Source organism: Zonotrichia albicollis, chromosome 17, assembly GCF_047830755.1.
Source record: "Zonotrichia albicollis isolate bZonAlb1 chromosome 17, bZonAlb1.hap1, whole genome shotgun sequence".
In the NCBI taxonomy this organism is placed as follows: domain Eukaryota; kingdom Metazoa; phylum Chordata; class Aves; order Passeriformes; family Passerellidae; genus Zonotrichia; species Zonotrichia albicollis.
In genome coordinates, this window is record NC_133835.1 from 5,727,293 (window position 1) to 5,754,183 (window position 26,891).

Below are 26,891 nucleotides of genomic sequence, written 5' to 3' on the forward strand. Positions count from 1 at the left end.
CCTGAGGGAGAGCTAGACCTGAGCTTTGCAGTTGTATTTTTGTTTTATTTCAGTTATTTTGTTGCTGGAAATGATGAAGGGTGTGAAGTTAATCTGCCCAAATAAACCTACTACCACTCTGACCAAATTCCTTACCTGCTTTGGACATTTAGTTACTGCTCCATCCATTCTCCACTCAAGGCAGCTCAGGCCCAGGAAGGAAGGGAATTAATTTCTTTATATGCAGATGAGTATGTTACAATTTCTTCACAGCCTCTCTTTTTAACAAGCAGGGACATGTGCAGACCTTTAGAAGGAATTCAGCCAGCTGGAGAAAATGGTTATGGATGTAAGGGCAGAGACTGGAGTTACACAAATGCACAGAGAAGTAGTAGAAGGAGATAACTGCTCCTAGAAATTCTTGAGTCATCTGAAATCCATCTGACTATCTTGCCTCTTAATGACAGGGATAGATGAACACAGAGAATTATATAAATAGACATATATTCGTTGTCTTCATGGCAATCAGGAAACCCCCTAAAAATGCAAAGTTCCACTTCCAAAATGGAGTTGAGTTTGAACAGAGAAAAGTTGGGATGGATGGGCCCAAGTCACAGAGCAAACCACAGTACACTATGTGGAAGTCAGGACATGACTGGAACAAATTTCCCATAGCACCATGCTCAGAAAAAGAGAAAAGAAGTAAACAAAAAACTATTGGCAGTTTACAATTTTGCTGCTGTCTGTTCCTTGTGTTGGTTTTCTTCGTCTCTGTTCTAGGAATTCTTTAGTAGTGCTATGAAGAATAATCAATTAATGCTTAGAAAGCAATTCTAATGATTCCCAGTTTACACATGAATAAACAAAATGCAGCTTAGGTGACTGAGTCACAATCATTTTTTGGAGTCTGATAGGGCACAGGCAGCAACAAAGAGCCAGCTCAGCACTTGTGTTCTAATTGCTATTTTGCCAGAAAAGTTGGGGCTGGAGATCAAACAGACAGAAATGAGTTGTAAAGCTCCCTGAATGTAAATGGTTGTGCACTGTTTAAAAAAAAAAACTAAAAAAAAAAAATTCACTGCACGCTGTAATGATTTCATAACTGCTACATAGCTGAGACAAGACTTGCCTGAGGTCTCACAGGATGACCATGGGTCATACCAAGGACAGGATCCAGATGTGATTCTACTGCTGTGTTAAGCACAAGGCCATCTTTTCCTCTTCTAAAAATTTAATATTTGATTATAATCTTTTACCATGCATGCCCATGTGACACTTTCTCATATGTTCAGCCAGAAAGATGGCTAATATAGAAATATCCTTTTTCTGTGCATCATAGCTCATGATGTCTTGCTTTTATTGGCAGGATCACAGCTTCAGCTCAGACGTGTGGCCTGGTGCAGGGATTGCTCACTGATGTTACTCACAGCTCTGTGTGTGCACTGAGCCTGTGGTACTGTGTGTTCAGACAGCCCAGGAGATGTTATGAGGATCACTCTTTTCTCTTCCAGGCACGAAGGTGTTACCATGATGTAAAACCAGGTCATGGTGTAGTTCCCCTTCACATCTGGGGATGTATTTTGTTACTTGAAAACCCACAGAGCCCATATACCTGCAGAAGAACAAGCACAAGCCTTGCTATCCTGCTTCATACACTATCAGCCAAACGAGCAAGCCAGCTTTGAGTCCTCCAGGGTCATTTTATTTTTAGGGCTGTTGCCTCAAGCAGGAAGAAAACAGCTTGATCTGCAGGCTCTGCTTTGAGCTCCCAGTGCTGGCAGCAAAAAGCAAGTTCTTTTGTCGTGCAGGCTGAGTTGAACCAGTGGAACAATCTGTATGGGCCAGGGAGTCACTGTGTTTTGAGTGTTCCTGTTCTGAGGCACAGCACATCTCCTTGTCTGTCACAGAGCTGATTTACTTCTGATCCCGTCAGCCCATGGCTGACATTCCAGCTGTTTTGCTGTCTTTTTATTTAATGGCAGGCTTTTTCTCCCTATGCTTTTTCAGGTTTTTCATTTTTCCTTGTTTGCCTGAAATCCATCTTGGAGACACTTGTTGCCCTGTTCTCTGGTCTATTTTGAGCCTCTGCCAGCTGCTGCTTCTGCTGCCAGTGGATAAAACAACTGAGTCACCACTTTGTGAATTTTGCATTTGCTTGTAGGGTGGCAGAGCCAAGGCCATCATGAACATATCAGGGAACCACAACAAAGGCCCAAAACACAAACACTGGGACTTAACCTCAAAGCTTGTGCTGGAGCCTGTTGAGGTGACAGGCAGCAAGATTCATACCCAGGGACCTCAAAGCCTTACCAAGCTCAGCCTGACTCTAACCACATCAGAGGCATGCACCTCACGCAGCTCTGGATCAGGGGAGAGGGTGTGAGGGAAAGGTAGAAGTGACAAAAGGACTGTTTGCCTCTTTCCACTGTGGATTTATCACAGCAGATGTGAAGAATAGACAAATATGCTCAGATTTATCAAACTCAGCAAAGCTGCAGTGGAAGAGAGCAGCACTGAGTGCACAAGGAAGGCAGAATGGCTGCTTCCCTAAATCACCCTGTGTGTCTTTGAGCCAAAATGCCCTTTTTGCTTTGTTTCAGCAGGTCAGGATGGTTGGCAGCTCATTCCCCACACCAGCCCCATATCCCTGTGGCCATGGCAGTGTCACCAGAGCACTCCTGCTGCCTTGGCTGTGACCTGTGCTGCTCTCATGTCCTGTTTTTCATGCCTTCCAAACATCCTGCTTTTTAGCCCAAGAAATTTTCTGTCAGGGAAAAAACCCTGTCTGTGGTTGACCAGAAGAACCATGGTGTTTTGGCTTTTCACAGCTTTGTTGCCAAAAGGTCATGCGTACCCGGTGTGGTGATTAGCTAAATGCCAGGTAATCACCAGCATGGGGATGCTGATGCTGGTGGAAGTTTTGCTGCTTAGTTTTAGCTTGATCAGGGTCATCCCTATGCTGCCAGCCTACTAAACATGCTGCTTTTTAGCCTAAGAACCTTTCTATAAGGGAAAAACCCTGTTTCTGGTTGACCAGAAGGACCATGGTGTTTTGACTTTTCACAGCTTTGTTTTTGGGACAAAACCTTGCCAAAAGGTCATTTATACCCAGTATGGTGATTAGCTAAACACCAGGTGATCACCAGCATGGGGATGCTGATGCTGGTGGAAGTTTTGCTGCTTAATTTTTGCTTGATCAGGGTCATCCCTATGCTGCCAGCAGAGGCATGGGGACATTTAATACAGCTTGGGCATCAGGGCTCTGTGGCTACCTCAAAGTTTATTTGGCTACCTCCAGGTTTGTTCACTTTGGCTGATGGCATGGGGTTGTTTATAGGGATAGACAGCAGAAAGGCTGAAATGCACTCATCCAATCTTCAAGCAGAGGACAGGACTGTATCAGTGTCTCTTTTAAAATATCCGGGTCTCTTTGGCTTGTAATAGCCTTGTAGTAAAAAGATTTTTCATTCTTGGCCCTGATGCAAAAGGGAAATGGGTTCCTATTTGCATTGTCCCCACAGTGTTTGTGTAATTAATGTACGTGGGGGTTCTCCCTCCCCCACCCTCTCCCAAGGTAAAAAATGACCTTGTCAAAACTTAGATTACAAAATCTTAGTTACTAAGCAATGGGTAGGGCCCCACTGGGATGGCATCCCGGCTCCTGAAATGGTATGTATAGTAAAAACTAATAAAAATGGTGTCAGAGGCTCTCAGGCTTCCAAGTCCCCTGCTGTGTGACCCCCTGATCCCAATTTATTAGCTGAACCCAGGGAAGCAGACAAACCTTTCTGGCTCCAGACTGCAGGCTCCAAGAAATCAAATAATGTGAGCTCCAGAGCAGTGGCTCCAGAGCAGGAGGGAAGGAAATCCTCATGGAAAACAGGGGGCTGAGAGTTAGGGCTGAAGGGAGATGCTGACAAGAGCCATCTGAGCAGGATAGGAAAGGGAAACTCACTCTGTGATATCTCAGTACCTCGATGTTCAGATGCTTTAAACATGTCAGGGAGGAAGAGCAGGAAGGGGGTGGGGAGAGAGCGGGGTTTTTAAGGAGGCAACCAGCCAAAATTGTTTCCTTTCATGTGTTAGCAGTGCCTCTGCTCCGAGAGCACCTTGTGCTGGTGACAGAGGATTTAGCAGCTGGGGGTGGCAGATGGAGTGGCAAAGAATGTGCCCTGTGGGTCAGAAGGGGATGCACCTTCCCCCTTCCTGCTCCCCAACTGCAGGAATTTTCTCTTGGAAGCAATAAAGGTGGTGCAGCTCATCATGTTGCTGCTGCCCCCCTGGATTTCCTCGTTCGTGTGTGATACACATTGCAATTAAAGCGTGTTGCACAGGGGGAGGGAGATTTTTTTTCCTTTTATTTTTTTTTCCATCCTGAAGAGCTGCCAAAGCAAAGTGATATTGATGAGGATGGCTCGCTTCGATTAGCAAGCCATCCTCCAGCCTGTTTCTCTCCTCTCTTCTGCCTTGAACAGAAAGAAACTTCAGTATTTTCTCTGCTTTCAGCATTGTCTGTCTGCTTTGCACCTCTAATCTATGCCCAAATCGAGTTTAAGTAGGGGTAAGGAGTGTAACAATAACTGTCCTTGTTTAATGCCATTGCATTTGGAGTGCTTTGCCTTCCCAAGGGTGGTGTTAGCAGGAGAAGGCACTGCACTCTGTAAAAAGGCATGACTATACAGCAAAACAGCTGAGGATGGAAATGAAGAGATGGAGACCATGTGGCAGGTGAGCAATGGCAGTAGAGCACGCCTGTCCCATTTGCCAGCTCTTTATTCAGGTGTCATTTGCTGCTTGGAAATGTGTTCTGGGGTTTCTGAGCAGAGACTGGCCCACAGTTTCTCCTGCTCAGTGACATAAATGTTTGTATCTAAGGGCAGGCAAGAAGACAGGCCCACAGCTTTATCTGCCTTTATGACTTTTGGCTTGCTCAAAAAGGGATTGTGGTTTTATTCTTGCTTACCTGAAGAGATCTTTGAGAAATACTTTCTGATGTAAGACCAGGACAGATAACAAATTTGGGGGCTGGAAAAACATGTGCATACAGGCAGGTTTTCTCCTTCATGCTACAAGGAAACAGGGCTGCAGCTCTATAAATCTGGGCTTTCCTGGCTCTGTGTAGTTTCTTTTTAAATCACTGCCAGGGTGATCAGTTTAAACACCCACATCATTTGCGTTTTCCATAGTCAAACACAGGAATTTTTGGAGCGTTGTCTAAAAGGAAAAAATACGACATGCCCTTCTTCTCTCCCTCCTTAGCTGTGATCAGAGGGATGAGAGTCTGAGAGCAAGCAGAGGTCAAGAATTGTTTTTTCCCCTGGATACACCACAGCCTAAAGCTGTTCCTGGGCTTGGCTTGGGTTTTGCAGTTGATACATAAAGGAACCTGCAGTATCCTTGGGGATGTGGAGCTTGGTGTTTGCCTCTCTGCTGGGCAGTGGAATAGGTGGGATTGTATTGAGGGAAAGGTGGACTGTATTGAGGGAAAGGGGGAATGTGTTGAGGGAAAGGCAGATGGGAAGGAGCTGCTTCCCCAGGAGCAGAGCCTGGGCTGGAAATGATGCTGCAATTCCTAGGGCTGGGGGTTTTCACTCTTACAGTGGGGCTGTGGCCCTGCATGCTGTGGTTCCTGCACCCATGTGCCTGAGAACAGGAGAAGCACAATCCCAAACAGGCTGACTTCCCTCCTGCACAGCTGCAGTGAGAAGCAGCCTCAAACCTGAACCAGTGGGAGTCACCTGCTGTAGGGTTTGTGTTGGTGATGGTGAGAGGCATCATCTGGCTGCTGGTCTGGTTGCACAGCACAGCCATGTCCTACAAACTTCTTCCTGAGCTCTGTGAAGGGGAAGGTATCTGCTTTGGATGAGTGCTATTGTGCAGTTTGGCTCAGAGATGGTTGAACTGTGATTGGAGCTGAGCAGCAGCCATGAGATAGGTCAGCAGAAAAATTATTTAAAAAGTAGAAAAGCAAAGACAAATACAACAATGGTCTGTGTATTAACGCTTGTCTAGAATAAGTCCCTAAGCTACAGAAAAGTTTATCTACCAAGATATTAGGGAGTTTGAAGCTTAATAATGGAGCTCTGTGCATTGTGTTTTAAGGCTTACAAGCAGGTATTGTATTTGAAATAAGCAAACATTGTTTTAACCAAAGGTACCTGCGCTTATAGTGGCTGGATAGAACTACTGTCATTGTGCTTTTGCTTTGTGTGATTGGTTAAAAAACTTACAAAGTAAGTTGTAACATTAAGTTCTTTTTCTGCTGCCTGAGATGTGAGCTGGTGGCGTCTTCCCATTGTCATAACCATGTAATGAGGGTGATGCTGGAAAATAAAACAGCTCAAGGCCTATTCCACAGCAGGCCTGTCCTGTTTGTGATTTGTACAGAGACCCCAGCCACGATGCTCTTGTGCAGTTTGGCTGTGGGTACTCTATCCACATTTAGGGCAGCTGACCTTTTGCCTCCCTGATTTGTGTGCTGAATCAGCCCAGGGGTGGAGAGGCTGAGTTCTTCATAATGTGGATCCCCCATAACCTTGGATAAGTTTCCTTCACTGCACAGCCCTCACCATTTGTGACTCAGCTGTCACTTTTCTCAAGATAAGCTGGAATTTTGTGTGTGTTGTTGGATGACTCTTATCTTGCCATCACAGCCAGTGTGCACTTTCAGTGTCAAAGGAACTGCTTTGCTTTATAACTTGCATGTGAGGAGGGATTATTTTGCAAGAGGTCATGGGAGAGTGAGAGAAGGTATGATCAAGTTGTGCCCTCTGGAATATGCTGTGGGATGAAGATTTGGAGAGTGATATTTTCACTTTTCTTCCTTTCCCTTTTTTGATGTTGATTCAGAGCAGAAGTGACCTTGGTCATTTTATGTCAGCAAAGATGCTGAGCAGATCTGAAACAAAAGGAGAAAAGCAAGTCAGTGTTTCAAGTGCATTTGTGGTTCAGTTGAATGAAAGCCCAGTCTTGCCAACTCATGATTTGATCATCAGTGCTGCAATGCACAGTCCTTTCCTATAGCTCCAGGTCTTGAGTTACAGAAGGTCTTAAAATACACTCTACTCACCAATCCCCCCCCTTTCCCTGTAGGTTTCATGATTTCAAAGAAAATATAGGAAACATGACCTCAGTGCACCCTCAGGACTGAGGTGCTGGAAGGCAATGGATTAAAAACTGGCTCAGACTGTGAGGTGAAGAGATGGTGATATACAGTTCATATAAAAAGATTTAAAAAAAAAGTGATTTCACTATTGGCAGGTCAAACTTTGAGCAATACAAGAGAACTTCCTGGATTTGGGATTTGAAAAGGAGCTTCAGGTCACCCATTTGTAGCTCCATGGGTTGTGCTAAGTGGGTGGGAGCTGAGCTTGCAGGAGTGTCATGGGATCTGCAAGGCAGATGTGAAGGCAGGAGAGCAGAAATTTTGGGAATTTTTACCAGCACTGTGGCCTTGGCCACATTTGTATAAATCCAGAGGAATACAGCTGTCTTGTGTAAACCAATGATTTCTTACAATTACCAAATCAAAAAATGTGAAAAAGGATCTTGTGTCTGCCTCTAACTTTAAATGACAACAAGATTTTTTGTGTTTTCTCTCCTTTCTTTTCCTAATTTCTTATTGATTAAGCAGGGGAGGAAAACCTTTAAATCTCTGTGCAGAGTGGGACACTGAATTGTCCTTGCTGGCACCAAATTTGTTCTATGCATCAATGTAGGGAATACTTTGCTTGATGCTATCGGTGCTGCTGGATATTTGTGAGCAGGATGAACATCCCCACACAGAAAATGTGTTAATTGATGCATCAGTTACTACTGTAAGAGATTTGAAAGTTGCACATGGATTTGGAACTACAGCAAATGTTGTAGTCAGTGAACAAACTAATACCCCAGTGGGAATGAAAAATCTCCTACTCCCATTCCTGACCTTGAGAAGAGGTTTGGGAGCAGGAAAGGTGTTTTGTCTCCTCCTGCTAAGTCAGTTAGTCCAGTAAAGAGGTTTCCTTGGGAAGGAAAAAGACAAATTCCGTAGTCAGTAAGTTATGGGCTGGTTTCTGGAGGGCACTGAAGGGCAAGGTTGGGTTAGACTCTATCAGGGATACTTGCCAGGGTACATTTGCTGACAGTGATTGGAGCTGTCAATGAGAGTGACACTGGGGAGCGTCCACCAGCATGTTTAAAACATGCTCTGTGAATTCAGATGTGGAGGAGGCCAGAGAAGATAGAAAAGATGTGGAAGGGACATGGGAGCTCCTCCCTAAGGTGAGATTTTGGATGCTATGACCTGTTTCTGTCAGGCTGTGTTAAAGTAAATAGGTTAATAACTGTTTTTGTTTTTTACCATTAATCCTGCCTTTGATTAGCACTGTTTAGTTTCACTTAGACCCATGTTTACCAAAGGACTGGTCAGAGGTGAATTTAGCCAAGAAAAATAATAATTCAATGAATCCACCCTAATTTCAGTGTAACCTGACAGATTTTGCAGGAATGTTGTTGCCACTACAGAGCCAAGGTAGTGTTGGTTCCTCCTCCATTGTGTGAGACAGTGATTTGGGGAATGGAACAACCAGGTGTGGTGTTCCTGTGATGGGACTGGCTCCCAAATCCTGCTGAGTTCCTGGGAGCGCTGCAGAGCTTTGTGGATGCCAAATGCCCTCTTTTGTTTTGGGCTGAAGGGCAAAAAGGTCAAAGGGTTCTACCCTGTGCTGGAGAGTTTGTTTCTGCTGAGTTTTTAGTTTTAAATATAATTTTTTTTTGTTTTAAGAGAGAACAACTGTCTTGGTTTAGTTTGCCAGGCTCTCTTATGTTGAGCCTAATTTATGAGAAGATAAGGAATCCCTGGCCTATGCAGCTCCCTCTAGTTCAAACATAAGGGATAAAGCCAAAAGGCAAAGCTGATCTTGGGGAGGACAGAAAAGCAGCTTCAATGCCATCATGTTATCTCCATAAACCCTGCACTTCATAGTCCCAGGCAGAACCCAGCACCTTCCTAAAGGGAGGGTGTCTGAGAGGCAGAGAGCTGCTAACAGAGGGGCAGAAAAGCCCAAAACAGGGCAAGAATAAATAATAATAATAATTATTATTTGAATAATAATTCAAAGCCTAAAGGGGATAGAGCATGTAGTGATTGGATTATCAAGCCTTGGATCTATAAATAAAGGTGCCATGTTCATTCCCTTTGGGACCCCATTGTCAAAGAAAACTTTTCTCCCCTTGTCAGCCAGAGGAGATCATGGTTTGTCTGGGAACAAAGAATGTGCCCCTTTCCCAGGGATGACACAGCTGTGGGGATGTGGGTAGGACAGGGAAAGGTGCACTTCAATTGGACCTTCTCAGGAGGTGAATTCATTGTCACTTCAAAGAATCAGATGATTTACTGTGTCTGTTTATGGGCAGAAAGTAACATCTTTATCTTTCTGTGGTGTGCTTAGGAGAGACATAACAGCCTGGTCATGTGCTGGAAAGAAATGACTCATTTCATATTGGGTCTAAGTGAAACGAATGTATTACTCATTTTTATGCAACTCTAGTAAATTGTACTTATTAAAAAGGAGGGGGAGGGTGGAGGAGGGACTATTACCTAAAGCCTAACCAAGATGTACTAGAAAATTAATTTAGAAATATGGTTGACCTCAGCTTCCTCATAATGAAAATCTGCTGACAAATCTTGTGATTTTGTTACTCTTTTTAAAGCAGCCCTTGGGATTGCTGGTAGTTCAGGTGTCAGGACCAGTTACTCATTCTGATCCTGGCTGGATGATTTTTCCATTGTTCTTCCAAAGAAAAACTTCATATTCAGTCATCCTTTGGGCTTTCTGCACGGCCTGTTGCTAAAGTTCTGAGTTCATCCCCATTGCTGGTGGGGTGTGAAGGAGCTCTGCAGGCTGCCCTGATGGTGCTGAAATCCTCTGATGTGTCCATGTGCCAGGTTAGGCTCATCTCTGCCTCACAGCCCCTCATTTTTTGCTGACTGTCCTCTGCTTAGAGCAAATAAAACACATTCTCCTTCCCAGCACTATTTATCATTGAATGCTGATTAACTGCAGTGCCATGTTCAGAGGAGGCAGGAAAATGGCAGCACTTTTCAATTAGAGCATCCAGAACAACCTTGTCACCTCTTTCACATTCATTGCTTTTCTTTGCAGAGGTTAAGATCATTTTTAGCAGTACTGAGAGCTCTTTTCCTCCCGTGCATAGGCACAGAAGCCCCTCACACTGCTGAGACTCAGATCACCAAAAGTTCTCTGGTGTCCTGTTTTTCCATCAGTGATTTCCATCTATATCTGCTGAGTTCTCAGAATAATAGGTCTGTGCTACCTGGCCAGAGCACACTGCTGGGTATTTTAATCTCCTCCTCTCTCTCTGTGGTTTATGGAGTTGGGCTGGAGCCGGTGGCTCGGTCACAGGGCACTGAAATAGGCTGGCATCTGTTCTGCTCTCAGCAGCTACACCACAAGGTCCCTGTTCTTGTGGTGGGACCTGTCCCTAAACTTGTGAAGGGACTAAGAAGAGTGGATATGATATTTCATATTAGGGATCTAATATGTGTGATCCCTATCTGTGCTTTTTTTTTTATGGGGTTTGTATGTTTATATTCTAAATCACTCTTTTCACATTGGAAAAGAAAGGAGCCTGGGAGCAAGCAGAGCTACTAAAGAATTTCAGTGACCCTGGCTGGTTTAAGGAGTGGGCAGACTCTTTTCTGAAACTGAAGAGAGCTAATCCTTGCCCTTCAGTCAGGTAGGCTGTAAAAAGTACTTGTGCTTCTGGGAACAAGGGCTGAAAGCAAACCTCAGCAGAGCCCACAGAGCCCTCCAGCTCCAGGGGTTTCAATGGATTTGTCTTAGTGGCTGTGTAAGAGAGACTGGTTAGGAAGCACCTGGAAACTTATCTAATTTTCCCAGCTATTCCGGTTCATCTAATGAAAGATCTTATTTCTGCCTACACACACTGTTGTGCCTCGGTCCTTGGACCCTTGGTGTTGAAGAAAAGCAGTGCAAGAAAAATATTTACAAGACAAAATGGAAATCTGGTTTCCTCCTGTTGTCAGTCCCAACTTTACCCTAGTTCTCAGAGAACTAGGAAATGTTGTGCTTTATTAATGCCTAAGTAATGATGGAAAAAATATATGAAGGTTATTTTCATTTTTCAGAATTTTGTATTCACTTTACACTTTGTCAGTTAAAAAAAATGGCTGAGGTTTGCTGGCAGAGAAACTCTGGTATGTTTTCAAAGGCCTTGGTGTGTAGCATAGTGCTTCTGGTATATATTTAAAAATATATCATTAATTAAAGATGAAATAATTAAATATTTTCATTGTTGCATTTCTAATTAAAAGCTCAGTGAAATGTAGAAGGTTTTGCAGCAGAAAATAAAAGTTAGAAAAGGATTATAGCCATAGAAAGAAGATCTGGAGACCTAAGCAAAGTGAAACCAGAGTTCAACGAATTCCCTGCATCTCTATGAAAATCACATCTATGAGTCAGCAAAACAAGCTCGTCTCTCATCTAAAAATGTTCATCTTGGCCATGATCAGAGCTTGTGGTGCTTCCAAGGCCGAGCAAGGCAGGGCTGGGGCGGGCACAGACTGGGCTCCCTCCCTCGTTGGGTTTGGGGCTGAGCACACGACTGCTCTCGACGCTTGCAGGGATGCTGGCATGGCCAAGGGGGCTGTGCATGGAGCTCCCTCTGCCTCCATGCCTGGGTGGTTAATCAGGAGCTGCTCTGGGGCTGCAGCTCATCCAAGCCCCTGGTACAGACCGTGCCCAGCCCCTTGCTCACCCCCTTGGTCATACACGCAAACAGGGGCAACTCTGGCAGTCAGAGCTGCGGGTGGCTGGTGTTCACATCAGTGGGGTTTTGCATTCTGGTTGTGGCTAGGATTGCACCAGCCCTTTGTAAAGTTATTTATTTTTATTTTTTCTACAACATTGTGGAATTACTCCAGGCATCTGACTTCTTCTGTCAGCCTTTCCTTGGCAGAGCAGCCTCACCTCCCCAGCAGCGTGACTCAGGATGCTTGTCTTGCTGGCTAAGGCTTTCTCTCCCTTACTCCATGTCACCATTCACCCTTTCCCTCCCTCCTAGCTCCTGGTCTCTGGCGTGTTTAGCAGCAGAGCTCAGTGAAAAACACATCTCCTTTGGTGTTGCTCTGCCTTTGACATTCCCACCTGCTCCTCCAAGCTGCCCTTCCCTGAGCAGAATCCCAAACGAGCTCCTTTGCCTGCTAATGCAGCCTTAAGACCATGAGCACTCAAATCACTGAGATCTCTCCTTCCTCACAGAGGTTAAAGAGAATCGTTTGTGCAAACTTGAGCTTTCTGCCAAGTTAAAAGGGAGGAGATCAATGGGATCTGGGCAGCCCTGACACTGCCCCGCAGGTCACGAGCCCTTACAGGGCTGCCTGAATCACAGAGCTGCTTAGGTTGGAAAGGAACTCTGAAATCATAGAGCCCAACTGTTAATCTAGCACTGCCAATTACACCATTAAACCATGTCCCTAAGTGCCACATGTCCCATCTGGAAAGATTCAGGGAAAACTGAATGTGGGTGGGAAATGCGGGACTGCCTCAGGTAGGAGGATTTGCAGGAATTTTTTTTTTTTTGCAAGGAAGCTGCTGGTCCAGCATGGCTGTCTGGCTGAATTCCAGAGCCAATGCCATGTGAAGATAACCAGGCATGGATTTCTTATCCTTTTCCATTCTTATTAGCAGCCTGGAAGTGGGGATGGAGGAGAGCACTGGGGTCCGGCTGCTGGGGGCTATGAGCTGTGGGCATTCAGTGTGAGCTTGGCCAAGGGCTCCTCCAGCAGCTCAGCTGGAGCCAGGGGCTGGCAGGGACTCACTCAGCCTGCCTGCTGCTCCCCAGGGCTCCCATGGCTCTCTGCCCCCTCCATAGAGCTCGTGTCCCCTCTCCTTCAGTGAAACCTTCAGCCCATTTTCTCCCCGGGACAACTCATGGGTGATGTCCCAGAAGAGCAGAGTCTGGATATCAGCAGTGACCTTCACTGGGGAAACCCTTGGGAATGAGGCCATGGAGAGTGAGGGTGAAGCCTGGGAGATGAGGAGCTCAGGATCTGCTTTTTGGTTTTGTTGAAGGCAATCTGTGCTAACTACAAATAGATTGTGCAAAAACAAGACAAATAATACACTAAATGTTGTTTAAGTTAGGCAATGGTAGCAAAAACATTTATTGAAATGATTTATTGAAATAGGGATTTATTGAAATGACTTAATTTAAAAGTCCATTTTAATCTGGTGCTTGTGCTCCATTCATCATGTGGTTCTCTGGACATCATTTTCAGGGCTGCTGACCCCTGAGCATGCAGAGGTTTGTGTAGATCTGGAGATGTATCTCCACCATGTCTGTGCAGGTATTCCTATAAAAACCAGGGCTGAATTCATTAGGAAAAGGGAGTGAAAGGGAATAAGGAGCCCCACCAGGTCTGTTTGGAGTAAACTATGTGCTCTCTGAGTGGGGTTGTGCACACCTTTCCAGTCCTGTCTCTTCTGCTTAGCAGTAGAGGCTAAGGCAGGGGTCTTGAAAGGCAAAAATCTGGTTTCTATTTCAGGCAGTGCCACTGTAACATGCTTTTTTAAGAGGGCTGGTGGAATATGCTTTTCCCACAACCAAAGGGAAATGCACTGAGAAGGGAGAGTTAAGAGGCAGCCAAGGGGAAGAGGAAAGGGGTGATGTGATCTGATACCCGCTGACCTCTCTTGTGCAGCCGTATCTCCCCCTCTCCTGGGTACCCTGAGAAACACACAGCCCTCCCCAGAACGGATGTTCTCTGACTATTCTCCCCCACACCCTTTTTCCCCCTTCCTTTAGCCCTTGATCTGTTTAGAAATTCCCACTTGTTTGCCTCTCTGGTTTCCATAACCTCACTGACACTGAGGCACTGAGGAGAACCCAGTGTTAGTGGCTTGGCCATGGAAGTTCAGCTCAGTCCAGCTCTGGGCAGCTCAGTGCTCGCCCTTCCTTTGTTTTTGGGTTTAGGATTTTTTTTTTTTTTCCACTACCATGTCCATTTCTGCAGAAGCAGCTGACACTTGAGTCACAAGGCCAGAGTCACAGATCTACCAAAGCTCTTAATACCCAGTTGTATGTTTGAGTGTGCATTTTTTTGTTCAGGGTAAGTACATCTTTTAGGGATGGAATAACAGTTTGTCCAAGAATCAACAGTCTTCAGGGAGCCAAATAGTCCTGCAGCCAAGGTTTGTGCTCTTTCCTTGAGGTTTTGGGGATGAGTTGCTTCCCTGTCCTCTTACATAAAAGAGGAGAAAATTGTCAGAATAAACACATTTTTAAATATACAACACCATCAGTCAGAGCTTAAGAGGAGCTCATTGGCTGGAAAAGAGATCAAGGCAACCGGGAATTTGGATGCCCTGACCAAGGAGTTTGGACTAAAAGGTTCTTTTTCATTCACTGGAGCTTGTAATTTTTTTCTTTCTCTATTTTTTTTTTCCTTAGGTAATCAGCCAGGAAAGGAAAAAAAAAAAATCCTCCCCCTTCCTGAAGGCAGTGAGTTTGGACTCAGAATCCTATTTTGCTGTTTTATAATTTCTTTTTCTTTTTTTTTCCCCCCACAAAAACAGATTGCTACTGGATATGAGGCTTTGCCTTGGAGCTCACTGGAGAAACAGCCAGCAAGCAGCTCTGCTGTCTGGAGTGGTTCTTTACTCTCTGATTCACAAGCCAGTGACTAATTCAGGTTAACTGTGCTCATCTGAAGATCAGACCCTCAGGGTTAGGTCAGCTTTAATCAGCTCTGCCTGGGGAGGGAGCTCTGGTAGGAATTGGGCTGCACAGAAAATCTTGGGGTACTAATTTTTGGAGAGCTGCAGGACATTTCTGTATTTATTTCTGTATTTATTTCTGTATTTATTTCTGTATTCTATTTGTCCAGTTGGTTGCCCCTGTAGGGTGGAGAGGTCCTTGCAGCTGTTCTTTTTCAAGGTGCCATCAGGACTCTTCCAGGACAAATCCCTGGCTTCTGGGCATAGGTTTGCAGGTTTCCCTGTGATTACAGCAGGACAGGGGGAGAGGCAGGGTGGGAGCAGCTTTCCTGTGTGTGCTCAGAGCAGCAGGGCACTGTCTGCCACACCAACACAAAGCAGTTGTCTGTGAAATTTCATTAAATTTACAGGCAGCAATTGTTATTCCAGAGCAAGGAGAGGAGGTGGAAAGAGGCTGAGGTCCAGCTAGGAGTTGGCTAGCCCAGTTCTTGGATTGTTTTCCACACTGTGGTTATCCTTATCTGCATCTGGAAACTGGAGTGTGTTGTGTGTGTTTGTAAGAGCAAGCGGATGTGTGAAGTGTTCTGGCAAAGTCAGAGACCTCATTTTCCCCTCAGTATAATGCAGCCTGATTAGATTGTTATTGACATGCTGAGAACCTGCTAGGCTTGTTACATCTCTGTGGAAAGGCATCTGCCTGTTCCTTTTTTCCCTTTTCTGCCTGGAAGGATTGCAGAGCTGGAAATGGGAAGGGCCTTTCAGATGGCAAATCCAGCTGGGAAAGAAATCTGCTGGGAAAGCACGGTGTGCCCACCAGCTCACCAGCAGTTTGACAATGCGTGTGGAGCTGCAAGCCAGTTAATATCACTTTGGAACCATTAGGAATTCCCTAATGGGCAAAAAAGTAAAAAAAAAAAAAAAAAAAAAAAAGTGAAAAGAAATAACCCACAACAAACCCCTCAAAACTGCTGTATTTTGCTGGATGTTTTTTATCCTCTAGATCATTGCTAACCTGAGTTACTGGCAGTGTTTGGGTGATCAGATTTGTCTGATCATGTCACAAATGTGCAGTGCTCCACGAGCTGCCACAGCTTTGACTGTTCAGGCTAAAGCAGAGAGGTGTGTGCAGAGTCCAGAGGGGCTGTGGATGCCCAGAGGAGAGTGTGGATGCCCAGAGGAGAGTGTGGATGCCCAGAGGAGGCTGTGGATGTCCAGAGCAAGCTGTGGATGCCCAAAGGAGGGTGGGGATTCCCAGAGGGGACTGTGGATGCCCAGAGGAGGGTGGGGATGCTCAGAGGAGGCTGAGGCTGTCCAGAGGACGCTGTGGATGCCCAGAGGAGGGTGGGAATGTCCAGAGGGGGCTGTGAATGTCCAGAGGAGACTGTACAGCCCTGTACCTGCCTGAGCTGCTCCCCTGCAGTGTGTGCTGGTGGGGATCTCCACCTGAAGGCTCTGGGCAGCTGAGTGTGTCCGTGCTGCTCTCTCCACTCCAGCTGCTTCCTGCTGGATTAGCTCAGGCATTTCTACCTAGTGCTGCACAGTGACTTCTAAATAAGAGCAAGAGGGGATGTGGACTAAGTGCATTAAAACCATTCTCCTTCCCAAAAACAGCTCTTATGAGCTTTGCACCCTGAGATGGTCAGACAGTGGCAGTTCCCTCGTTCAGGATTTGCCATTGCAGGATGAGGACAGACTCAATTTAATATCTGTGGTGTTGCTCCCTCTGATCACAGCTGACGCAACCTCAAAAATCCTCATCCTGAAAGCTCTCTGAAGACAGATTTGTCTCCAAGAATGATTTTGGGTTCAGCAAAATTGCATGTTTCAGTGAAATGATATTTCTTTTCGCCAGCTTATTTATATTCATCATAATTGTCTCACTGTGATGCCTCCTATTCATTTGCTGGATCCACTTGTCTTGCATCTTGTTCTGACTCTGAGTGCTTTTTAGGGTAAGCCTGCCTTTGGAGAATATGCATGATTGGTACCATTGGAATAGTTTTCATGTGCTTGCAAGAAGTGCATTGCTAAGCAAAGCAAGCAGAGGAGCTGGGAGAGATGAGTGGAAAATGACTACGTGAAGAAAAGGAAAGAATTAAAATAGATGGCAAGGAGTTAATCAAATAAACAAAGGTTCATTTTTTAAAAAGCCCTCTTGCTATTTTTTTTTCTTTCTTTGAATAATCTCAATCTGGTAATGATTGCACTGGCCAACCCTTGATACCTTTCTGTCTGATTACAGCTGGGTTGTAGTGGTAGTGATGAGTTACCACAACAATCTATTACTGGCAGTGTTAATTAATGCCCCTCATTAAATGAAAAAGGGCATGGATAGGAGTATTTTCAGGCTGTTCCTTGCTTAGAATTATTTATTTCAAAATAATTTTTTTTAATTTACCAGAATGTTGTTCTCCTGAAAAGGAAAACTCTTTACTCTTGATGTTCTCTGTGGTTTTTTTTCCCTCCTTGTATAAATTCATGCTTTGAGGAGAGTTAATTTGCCACACAAAGAACCTTTGAAGGTCATGTTCAGTGCCTCTAGCACTGTAGAGAGGATCTTTGAGAGCAGCCATTTGTCTGTGCAGGTATTTCTGTTGTTCTGTGAACCAGATGCCATTTACCTTCCAAAAGAGTGGGCACCTTTCTGGCCACTGTGTGCAGGTACCAGAGATGAAATTACTGTATATCAAAACCCAAAAAGCAGAAATGACCCCTCTCTTTGCCCAGTCCTGGCTTGCAAAGCTCTAAGGGAGAGCATTTAGATGTGGATGGAGAAGGATCCTCCAGAAAGGCTGGATCTGTGAAGGAATTATTCCTTGTGTGAGTTTAGCAGAAACATGATCTGCTGCTCTGGCTTTGTCTGTCATTCTGCAGGAGTTGAGGGGGAATTGTGTGTTTCTGCATTTATTGCAGAGGATGAGTTTTCTAGAGGACACAGACCCATAATTTGGCAGATCTGTTCAATGATGGGGAAAAATAGTTTGCTTACACCTAATGCAGGAGTAGAAACTATGAAAAAAGACCTTTAAGGGCTCTGAAAGGTTTCTCACACAATAAAAGCTCTTGTCTTGGGCTTGCTTCAGGCCTTTTAGTGCTGTGGAACCTCCCCTCCATGACCACAGACCCTGTAAATTGCACAGGGGAAGGAACAACATAAAAATCTGGTGTTTTTCACTGGAGAAAAGCTGTTGGGAATACCCTGAGGACAGGTCCAGTCCCCTACATTTTTGGCTATTATATATAATGTAGTTAAAACAGAAAATTTACAGATTATCTATAAGCATGGGATACAGACAACAGAAGGTGCCAAGTACTCCCCCACACCCTTGAAAGGTGATGTAAAGAAGAAAAAGCAGGCTAGAGTTACTTTTGGGCACTGTGTGAGTAACAGAGTGGGATATAAGAACATGTAGTTTCTCTTTTAAGTCTTCTCTGAATGCACTTTGTGTCGAGGGCAGGTTTTCCTCTCCCATCAGACAACCTGCCACATGTGCTGCACATTGATGGATACCAGCTCTGCCACATGTTTCCTGGAAAACAGCACATTATGTTATTCCTCACTGTAACTTTCCTTAAAATCAAGTGCAAACTATGTGTCAGTCATCATAAATAAATAGAAAAAGCTCTGAGACTGGAATAATCTGTGTGCTGTAGAGGGGAAATATACTCTTCCAACGTATCCTACAGCTGCCGTTGCTCCTTTACTTTTACAACCCATATTTATTTATGATTATGACTGCCCAGAGGAATAGTTTGGTGACATGCTTTCCTTTAATCAGTCCTTTGACTGGGATAAGTGAGTTTTAAAACTTCCTTGTAGCACTTGACTGACTCCCACCATATTAATCTGTGACTGTGTTCACAGGGGTCTGAGGATGAGGGAACAGACGAGGATCTGACTCCATGTTTCAGAAGGCTTGATTTATTATTTTATGATATATATTATATTAAAACTATACTAAAAGAATAGAAGAAATTATTTAATCAGAAGGCTAGCTAAGAATAGAAAAAGAAGGAATGAATAACAAAGGTTTGTGGCTCAGACAGAGAGTCTGAGCCAGCTGGGCTGTGATTGGCCATTAATTACAAACAACTCTGATGAGACCAATCACAGATGCACCTGTTGCATTCCACAGCAGCAGATAACCAATTATTACATTTTGTTTCTGAGGCCTTTCATCTTCTCAGGAGGAAAAATCCTAAAGAAAGGATTTTTCATAAAAGATGTCTGTGACATTCATCTGTGATTTCATGTAGATGGTCACAGGCAGGGTAAGGCTGAGAGAAGGACCAGGGCAGAGGGTCAGTGTGCACCTTATTTATCCAGTACACAGTGAGATACTGGCAATATTTCTCCATCAGGTCCCAAACCCTAGAACTCATAGATCTCACTGAATTTCAGAGCTGTTCTTTCATGAGATCTACTTGTATGACATTCATGTGATCTTGTTTCAAGTTTTTGTACCTGCTTACAGTTCATCTGTTCCATTCCTGCAGTGTTTTCTTCCTCCTCAGATCTGGGTTGCCATCCAGCTTGTGGCTATCTCCACCTGGCCCAAAGCATGTGTGAGAAGTGCCTGCCCCTGATGTGAGACCACAGCTCTGAGCATCCCCTGGCAATCTGCTGTGGTGGAAATCACAGAATGCAGCTGTGGGAAGAGGGAGGTAGATATGGAAATTGCTCCTTAATAGCAAGCATTGCTCTGGGAGCTCACATTGCTGTTTTTCAGCCTGTGACTTGTGTGAGGGAGCACAAAGCCTGTCATTCAGTGGAGCTGCTTGGTGGTTTGGTACTGATCACCAACCACTGGGCCTTTTCAAATATAAAGTGCTGCAAATGCTCCATCTGCAGAAGCCATAAAGTGACTGCTAGGCTTCAGGGCTCTGAAGACATTGAGTGGAGCCAGATGAGTGTAACCGGAGATCCTCACTGTGAGCCTTTGGGTTCAGAACCACATTTGATCCAAGTTTACACTTGAAGTGTAGTGGAAATAGGTTTGAAGGGAATGCCACGACTCTCTGCAGACTGTGCTGGTCAGCTGTTGGCATCAGGATGTGAGGCTGAGACTTGCAGCCTTCTTGCATCAGCTCTGCTGTCTCTGAATGAGCTGAAGGAGAAGTCCATGGAGAACCTCTCTTTGTCCTGTTCTAAACAAGGCACTCAGAATTACAAATATTCTTGATTCCTCCTGGTGTTTCACATCCAAGTGTCACAAGGAGCAGATATGACACCTAGCAGTCTAATGGTAGGGGGAAGAATCCACTTCTGCTTGGCTTTTTGTTGGATGTAGGAGCAGTTGTGTGCTGGTAGTCTCAGTAGCTTTACTATTGATTTTAGCAACAAAAATAAAATATCTACAGGAGCACACAACAAGATTTACAGCAACTCAGAAGCTGAAAGTTATTTTCCACAATAACTGTTTTGTTTCTTAGTAGTGGTAGAGAGTGGGGCAATACCTGGAAAAGAAGTCATTAGAGCTCATTTCCTTTGGGAAATACATTCTTCTGCCTCAGAAATGTCTGTATTTCCAACTGCTTTTCTGTCTGTTAAATAATGTGGGAGTGTGATTTGAGTCCTGAGACATAAAGGATGTAAGCATGTACCTGAAATTAGGCATGTGTGTGCTTTCTGCTGAGTAAGTGTGTCCTAGTCAGGTATTTAAATTTTAAATGCACTGGGGCCCTCACTCATAAAGCAAGCAAATTTCAGCCTAGACAGCAGTGGGAGGAATAAATATTAAGCTCAAAACAAACTGTTATCAAAGTAGCTCTTCAGACTATGTAGAATTACACTTTAAGATGGGCAGAGCATCTTTAAAGCCCTTTTGCAGTAGCTAAGAGCTTGCACATTAGCTTTCATGAGAGGCATTACAGATGTCTGTGAATATTATATAAACACCAGCCTGTTTGCAACAGTTTATAAACTTAAATATTTTATAAGAAAATACTGAACATTTAACTTGCCTTGTATTTTTTATACAGCAATAAAAACACCATTTTTATCAAAAGTTGCTGGGAAGCCTGACTAATAATGTAACACTTCATTATAAACTAGGAGGAAAGTTCACTGGTCTAGAATTAATAAGGTGTATAATGTGTACAGGAATTTTTACACTACAGGGGGAAGCAGCTAACTTTGGCTTTGCTTCTGCATAAAGATGCATGTAATTTGTGAGAATGTTCTCTGCTGCATCTTTATGTCTCTGTGGCTAAAGAGGTTTCTGTGGTTTGTAGCTGGACATTGCTTGGAAAAGGAAAATGCCTCATCCTCACACGAGATAGATGGATGGATCTGGATGTCTTTGCTGAATGACCTTCCAGCAGGAGACAGGAAATAGCAAGTTTTGGACCTGAATATTTTCTCCCAATTATAAGGGTCAATGGGAGCTGCATTCCCAAAATGGAAAGTATAAAACAATGAGTGAGCGAGGTTTGGAAAACCCTTGTTTTCCACAATTTGCCTTAAAATTTCCAGCAGGAAGGCAACAGCTTTGCCCCCTCCAAGCAGAGCAGTTCTGTACTGTAAGTGAAGCACCATGCAGGCTTCTGGGGACTTTTAACACAGGAGTACCAGGCAGCCAGGAGTTTCAGAGCTATCAGGCTTAAGCAGCAGCTGAATGGAAGTTTGAAAATCACAACTCAAAGGAATACTTAAGAGGAGGAAAAGCTTCAACTTCTAATTCTTTTTAAATCTATATTTTGTTATAAGCTCAGGTTTGTTTTTTTTTAATGTCTCTGCTGATTATTGCCATTGCTCTGATTTTACTGATTGATTTGGTTATTTTCATTGTTTTTATTGCCCAAATATATTTATCAAGATTGACCTTTCATGCAAACATTCACTTGGCTTTCAGTAGAAATTCAACTTCTAATTTTGCAGGCATTTAAGTGGTTGTTTCTTTTCTATACTCTATACTAACAGTTGCCCAAGGGTGTTGTTCCCTTGACATCTATTCCTCAAGAAAAATCCTTCTCTAGCAAGTACTGTAGGCCAAGCTGGGATGATGCAGTAGTAGAAATTCTCGGTCCTCTCTGATTGTCACTATTGATGAAGTGAATGTGTGTAACAGCAGGAGAAAACTCTCAATGATTGGTAAATTCTTATCCTTTGTTTTCTCCAGAACACAGCAGCCCATCTAGGATGTAATTCCATTTGCAAGCCTGAATGCATATTTTGTACTCTAAAATTTGCATAGCACTTGGTCAGTTAGAGCAGAAGAATAAACAGCATCTGAGATTTTGAATTATTTAGGAAAGTACCTTTCTTTACTCATGGAGTGATAAGACTGTCCCTAAATGACCCACCAGAACTAGGTGTGAAAGAATTAACTTCTTGTCCCTTAAAAGGAGACCAAAGCATTAACTGCAAGGATCCAGAGTTACAGGGTATTTGTACCTCTTAATTCTTCCAGGAATCATGGAACTGGCTTTGCTTAATGGAAGATCATGTGTGTTGAAAGGGAAATTCCTTTCAGATCTACACAGACATCAGGTCAAAAATTTGTACTGGCCAAAAATGTTATTGCAGTTGACTAAGGTAGGCTGAAAAATGGTGGCCAGGAAAATGCATGCTCTGGAATAAATGATAGTGTTGATGTGGCCAGATGTCTCACATATGTATGTCAGGATTCATTCCTACAGTTATTTCCACTTTCCTTTGGCATAAACATTGTAGAAAATAAGGTTAGCACTTGTGCCATCCACAGAGAAAATGCCAGTGCCAGCCAGAGCTGTGCAATGCTTTGTGTGTTTTTCCTATAGCTTGAGCAGGAGTGTGGCTTCCTTAGAGCATGGAAATGTTGGAAGGTCTATAACCACGCTTGTCTCTACAGCTTGAAGTGTTCTGCAGGCACTTCTTTTCTATAATTTTCTATCTGTGTTTTTATTTGGAATAATTCAGCAAGCCATCCAGTCTCCTTTGTTCAATTATATCAAGCCACCTTTAAGCTGTGAGGATGCAGTGGGTGAGAGATGGTCCTTCATCCCCACAAGTTTTCTTATTTTTTAACAAGGTTTATGAGCTCCATTTGAGTGGTTGGAAGCTGAAGCACTAGATGACTTGGCCAAGGTCATACAGGAAATTTGGGATGGAGAACCAAACATATGATTGCTGCTGGTTTCCAAGCCAGCACTCAAACCACTGGGCATCCTTCTTAATTTCCAGTCTTTTCTGGCATTGCTACCAACTTTGTGGTCCAATTCCTCAACCACGTTGTGCCTCTCCTTCACTCCTGTTGCGCATAAATCCAACCTCACAAGGTAACATATCAAAGCAATCAATAGGTACCCAGCAATTTCCTCAGCCAGTTTCACTTCTTCACTTCATGACTTGCCCACCAACAAATTTATTTCTTGCTTGGAGCATTTCACTGAACTATTTCTATTCAAAAGTATCTGTTAGCACTTTGCTAAGCCTCAGACTGAACATCTTTGATCCACCCATTTCAAGATTAGATGGATGACAGAACCCAAACTCTAGCTCCAAAAACATCCATGTTTTGGAGGTATATTCAAAGCCCAAGCTTGGATTTGGCTCCCAGTGTGGTTTCTTTGATCTGCCTTCAGATCTGGATGCCTTGTCCTGTGACATCTCTGTTTCTAGTGCAGAATCTCATGTTCCTATCTGTGCGAGAGCTCTGGGACACAACGGGTGCTCCGGGCACCCCGTGTGGGAAACGGCGCCCGTGGATCCTCTCAAATTCCATTCAGGTTGTGTCTGGATCCTCTCAAATTCCATTCAGGCTGTGTTTGTGTGCAGTGGGGTTTTCTCATACTTGTTTTGTTACTCACCTGGAGGCACAGGGGATTTGGCCCTTTGACAGAAGCAGAAGTGAAGGAATCCCACTGTTGCGCGACGTTCCCATTGCACTCTCCCTCTTGCCTGTTTTCCATGCAGCTGCTTCCCCCTTCCTAGAAATCACATCCCACTGCTCCTCCCCCTTTATCTCCTGTCCCCACACGATGAGAACATGGTCTGGTTATTTTTCCCCATGGATGGGAAAGCCAGGGCAAGCTTGGTGCTGTGGTCTTTTGCACTAACAGAATTTCGGTGCAATTCACTCTTTCCAGGGAATTATTCTAGATTTATTCACCACAAAGCATCCAACCATAACAACTCAGTAATTTTAAGGCCTAAGGAAAAAATGTAACAAGATGTTCAAAAATTTTGGTTTGGGATAATTGGGAGTTGTTTATATCCTTGTGCTGCTGATTATGTTGTCATATACCACCATTACTGGTGTCCTCAGGAACAGGATTATCTTTGCTTGGAAACAAAACCTCCATTTTAACCACTTAAATGCTGGTTAATGTAGCTGTTAAATGGGAAGAAAAATACTCCCATGCTGTTACTGGATATATGAGACACTCAAAAATCATAGTGATGAGGGTTGAATAAACAGATAGATGGACAAGTGAAACATAATCACTGTAATTTTTTCTGATAAAATGACCAAGGCACCACAATTTATCTTTAGAGTATTTAGGGCAGAGTCTCCCACTGCTCAGTAGAATCAGTTCTTGCTCTTCCTTGGTTTGAAAATAACTTTCTGTGCATTCAGATCATACCAAGCTTTCCAAGCTGTATCTTCCTGGGGTTTTGTACCCTCCAATTATTTCTGCATGCATCTGGAATTCACATCTCTGTGTCATGGGTTATTCCCCTGGCTCACTGGAATGCCAGCGTTACCCATGAAGTCCAATGAATAATTCTAGTAATGGAAATGTCTTGTAGAAGGTATGGGGCTTGTCAGTCCTGCTTCTCCTCAGCTTTCCTGGGACAGCTGGAACTGGTATTTCCTACTATTCCACAGGAAAGAATTGTACTGAATGGACTGGGGACAAATATTCTTTGCAGCGCTTTGAGAGTTAAAAAGAAGTTTAAATATAAATTACATTTGTAATCGTGAGAGTTTTTAGATTCCCAGAGTGGCATATGTAAGCTTTCTTGTGTTTTCTAAAAAATTATTATTATTTTGTTGGATGTTTTCTATTTGTGTGCTTTAAGGTGCTATCAATAATGTGTACAGTAAATTCCAGAATTTTGTACCAATTTCCAGCAAATCTGAGGTTTTCAGCAGTCATTTTCCTCTAATTTCATGTGATCTGGGACCTGGAATGCAGCAATCTAGATGTACTTTGTCAAGAGAAAGCATTGTCTGCACCCAGAGTTTTCATAACATCTAATTTAAAATGCATCTAGGATTTTTTTTTTGAGGAAAAAAAAGTCTCACAGACTGTAGTGAGGAAAATGAGCCATTTCCTTAGCTTGAACCTGCATGAATTAGTGGTAAAGTGTTGATCTCTAAACTTGCAGTTTCTGAACCATAAAATCTGTTTATTTCACCCTATAAAAGAACATTTTAACTTATATGGCTATTTAAGTTTAAAAGCTATTAGAGAAGTGGGTGGGGAGAGGCAAAGAAGCAGCTTGAATCAGTAATTCAAGCTTGCAATACAATCTTCATCTGCTGCATAGCTTGCATAGAAATCCCCTTCAATGTGGATTTTCTGTTCTTGTAGCAGTCCCACCATGCAGGAAATATACAGTATACATTTCTAACATTATCCATAATTGTAGTAAAGCTTATAAAGCAACCCATTCCTTGTGTGTTCCTGGTGATGTGCAATAACTGGATATTCTCAAGTATGCATTTAAAGGAGGGAAAAACATAGCAAGAGCTGACAGAAGTCATCTGCAGTGACTTTCCAAAGGGAGTTTGGGGAAGGAATTATTGACCTGCTCTCATGCAGGAACAGCAGTGGCTTTGATTGAAAACTTCCATACCTGTTCTTTCTCTTGTATCTGAATTCCAGGGAGGTTTTATTTCCCTATAGACTGAAAATGCTGGGGCTAAAACCGTGTGGATGCAGCACCTCCTTGGGTGGGCAGGACAAGGTCACAGCACCCTGGGGAGCAAGGCAGGGATGGAGGCAGCCTGGATCCTGCCCCTCCTGCTACCCTGAGCCTTGGAGGATCCTGAAGAAAGCAGAGAGGGCTATGTGCTGATTCAAATGCAAGGTGAGTGTTTGTCCTTTGTCCCAGGGAGGGAAGGCTTTGCACAGCCTCTGATGCTCATTCAAACACACACAGAGCAGCCTTGCTACAGCAGTCACCTTCAGTGAAAGGGAAGGGAGCTTTTGATTCTCCCCCTGCAAATTTGGTAGCAAATTCTCAATGCTTTTGCTCGAGCTGTGCAGGCCTTTTCCATCCAGCTATCCCTGAACTTGCAGTACCTTTCCAAAAATAGTTCAAAGCGTTAACTGTGAGTTCCCTGAACTGTGATCCTACCACTTCTGTATTATTTGGTTCACCATTCCTTTGAAAATATTCATCCTTCCCCTCATAAAACTTAAATCAGCTTGTTCTTTGGTCCAAGAGTTGACATCATTATGATGCTACATCCTATGTAATGGTGTGAGAGCTGGAAAAGCATTCACAGCAAAACCACCCGGTGAATTGAATTTGCAGCCCTCAGCCCTTGCAGTCTGAGCTCCCTCCTGCCCTCCTCATTTACTTGTACTTTTAAAACCTGTGCAGGTCCTTGGAAATACCCCACGATAACAGCAGCACGGACCTGAGTATTTAACAAGGGTCTTTTTAATGTTCCCACTTTTCTTTCCATGACCCCACTTGTTTTACAATGTTTGGGAGAGCAAAAGTGATTGTTTTACCAAATTAAGCTAGATTTCTTGCCAGGAACAGTGGATAGAATCTTGTTGACAGATTTGGAAAAGATTATTCTTTCAGTACCTTTTGAATTATTTTTTTAAGTGTGTCTGCCATGCACTGTTTCCAAAATCAGCCCACATTTAACTGTTTAATATTATACGGCAACAGGGACAAATTAGCACCTTTCATTTTCCTATCAAAATTAACACATCCCAAGAAGACATTTCAAGAGCTACACATCTCTTATTTAGAAATAAATGTAGGAATCTACTTAAATGTGTTCACCTCAAAATCTAGCACAAATAAATTTTGAGGGATTTGTCGTTGATTTCAAACACCTCAGAATTTTTCCTATTTTCATAGAATCATAGAAAGCCTTTGGTTGGAATGGACTTTAAAGTTCATCCAATTCCAGCCCCCTGCCATTTTGCTTGCATGTGTCTGGAGTTACTTTGTTTTTCGTATGATGATTTTTTTTCTTTTTGGTGGAAAGCTCTTTT

General features: G+C 43.6%; 1 long non-coding RNA gene across 6 annotated transcripts in view; it reads left to right on the forward strand.

Moving 5' to 3' along the window:
- The window catches only part of LOC102073192 (uncharacterized), a 159,419-nt gene that overhangs the window by 43,067 nt on the left and 89,461 nt on the right, over nt 1-26,891 (forward strand). For all 6 annotated transcript variants that reach the window (XR_012583012.1, XR_012583017.1, XR_012583013.1 and 3 more), the window contains one exon: nt 25,536-25,740. This is a non-coding gene — a long non-coding RNA (uncharacterized LOC102073192). The remainder of the gene's footprint in view (nt 1-25,535; nt 25,741-26,891) is intronic.